The sequence below is a fragment of the Penaeus vannamei genome, chromosome 12 (genome assembly GCF_042767895.1).
Source record: "Penaeus vannamei isolate JL-2024 chromosome 12, ASM4276789v1, whole genome shotgun sequence".
Taxonomy (NCBI): Eukaryota; Metazoa; Arthropoda; class Malacostraca; order Decapoda; family Penaeidae; genus Penaeus; species Penaeus vannamei.
In genome coordinates, this window is record NC_091560.1 from 33,706,833 (window position 1) to 33,709,332 (window position 2,500).

General features: G+C 48.5%; 1 protein-coding gene across 4 annotated transcripts in view; it reads right to left on the reverse strand.

The window, feature by feature from the left end:
* The window catches only part of LOC113804499 (uncharacterized), a 374,340-nt gene that overhangs the window by 197,590 nt on the left and 174,250 nt on the right, over positions 1 to 2,500 (reverse strand). For 3 of the 4 annotated variants that reach the window (XM_070128238.1, XM_070128237.1, XM_070128235.1), the window contains exon 2: positions 1,506 to 1,546. The exons of the other annotated variant lie outside the window; for it this stretch is intronic. The gene's annotated coding sequence lies outside the window, so the exon portion shown is untranslated. The remainder of the gene's footprint in view (positions 1 to 1,505; positions 1,547 to 2,500) is intronic. 4 annotated transcript variants of the gene reach the window in all.

The window sequence follows — 2,500 nt, forward strand, 5'->3', positions numbered from 1 at the left end:
ACCTCTACCTCTCCATCTCTCTCTACCTCTACCTCTCCATCTCTCTCTACCTCTACCTCTCCATCTCTCTCTACCTCTACCTCTCCATCTCTCTCTACCTCTATCTCTACCTCTCTATCTCTACCTCTCTATCTCTACCTCTCTATCTCTACCTCTCTATCTCTACCTCTCTATCTCTACCTCTCTATCTCTACCTCTCTATCTCTACCTCTCCCCTCTCTCTCTATCTCTCTCTCTATCTCTACCTCTCTCTCTATCTCTACCTCTCTCTCTATCTCTACCTCTCTCTATGTCTACCTCCCTCTCTCTCTATCTCTCATCTCTCTCTCCCCTCTCTATATCTCTACCTCTCTCTCTCCCTCTCTCTATCTCTACCTCTCTCTCTCCCTCTCTCTATCTCTACCTCTCTCTCCCCTCGCTCTATCTCTACCTCTCTCTCCCCTCGCTCTATCTCTACCTCTCTCTCCCCTCGCTCTATCTCTCTACCTCTCTCTCCCCTCGCTCTATCTCTCTACCTCTCTCTCCCTCTCTCTATCTCTACCTCTCTCTCCCCTCTCTCTATCTCTACCTCTCTCCCTCTCTATCTCTACCTCTCTCTCCCTCTCTCTATCTCTACCTCTCTCTCCCCTCTCTCTCTATCTCTACCTCTCTCTCGCCTCTCTCTCTATCTCTACCTCTCTCGCCTCTCTCTATCTCTACCTCTCTCTCGCCTCTCTCTATCTCTACCTCTCTCTCCCTCTCTCTATCTCTACCTCTCTCTCCCCCTCTCTCTATCTCTACCTCTCTCTCCCTCTCTCTATCTCTACCTCTCTCTCCCCTCTCTCTATCTCTACTTCTCTCCCCCTCTCTCTATCTCTACTTCTCTCTCCCTCTCTCTATCTCTACCTCTCTCTCCCCTCTCTCCATCTCTACCTCTCTCCCTCTCTATCTCTACCTCTCTCTCCCTCTCTCTATCTCTACCTCTCTCTCTCCTCTCTCTCTATCTCTACCTCTCTCCCTCTCTCTATCCCTATATCTCTCTCTCCCCTCTCTCTATCTCTACCTCTCTCCCCCTCTCTATCTCTACTACCTCTCTCCCTCTCTATCTCTACTCTCTCTCCCCTCTCTCTATCTCTACCTCTCTCTCCCCTCTCTCTATCTCTACCTCTCTTCCTACCTCCCTACCTCTCTCCCTCTCTCCCTACCTCTCTCTCTCTCTGTACCTCTCCCTCTCTCAACCTCTACCTCTCCCTCTCTCTCTCTTTCTCGCTCTCTCCCACTCTCTCTTTCTCTCTCTCCCTTTATCTCTTTCTCTCTCTCTCTCCATCTCATCCTCCCTCCCTCCCTGCCTCCCTCCCCCTCTCTCCCGTAAAAAAAAATATCTTCCGTAAAAAAAATACCACAGCTTCTCTCCCATTATAACAAACAATCAAATAATCAAACAGACAAACTAACAAACAATAAAATAATCAAACAGACAAACAAACAAACAAATAAAATGGTGTTTCCACTCCTCTATCGCGTACCTTGGAAGCGAATCACGTGACAGCCCTACATGTACACGTCACTGCAAAAGAAAAAAGGAAATCATATTAGAGGACTTGGCTCCAGGGAGAGAGGGAGAGATAAAAAATGAAAGGGGGAATGGAAAAGGCGAAGGAAAGAGGGGAAAGGAGTGAAGGGAAAGGAGTGAAGGGGAGAGGAGAGGGAACGAAAATATGAGAATAAAGTGGGAAGTGAAGAGAGAAAGGGAGGGAGAGAGAGAGGGAGATAGGGAGGGAGGGGGGGGGGGAGGGAGAGAGAGAGAGAGAGAGGGAGGGAGAGAGAGAGAGAGAGAGAGAGAGAGAGAGAGAGAGAGAGAGAGAGAGAGAGAGAGAGAGAGAGAGAGAGAGAGAGAGAGAGAGAGAGAGAGAGAGAGAGAGAAAGAGAAATTGAGAGAAAGTGTAGAGTAAAAGGGAAGGAAAAAAGGAATAATAATAAAGAAAAAGAGAGATGATGGTAATAATAATAATAGTAACAACAACAACAACAACAATAACAATGATTCTCCAGAATGATAAAATCCTTGAGATAATGATGATAATAATAATAATAACAACAATAGCAATGATTCTCCAGAACGATAAAATCCCCGGCCTCCTTCCCCAGCCGATGTCATTTCCCCCGTCGCCGTTCACTCTCCTACGAATGACGTCACAAAAATACGTCCTGGAGGAGGGCGGCGTAACGTAATCTCGGGGGAAGTTAATGCGTAACTTTCTCTCCTTTTGTATTAGTCTCTCCTGAAGGTAATGTCTGGGGGGGGGTTGGAGGGAGGGAGGGAAAGAGAGAGGGAGGGGGGAGGGGGGGAGGGAGGGACGGAAGGAGCGAGGGAAGGAGGAAGGAGGAGAAGGAGGAAGGAAGGAGGGAGGGAGAGGGAGAGGGAGAGGGAAAGGGTGGGAGGGTGGGGGTGGAGGGTGTGTGTGTGTGTGTTTGCGTGTGTGTGTGTGTGTGTGTGTGTGTGTGTGTGTGTGTGTGTGTG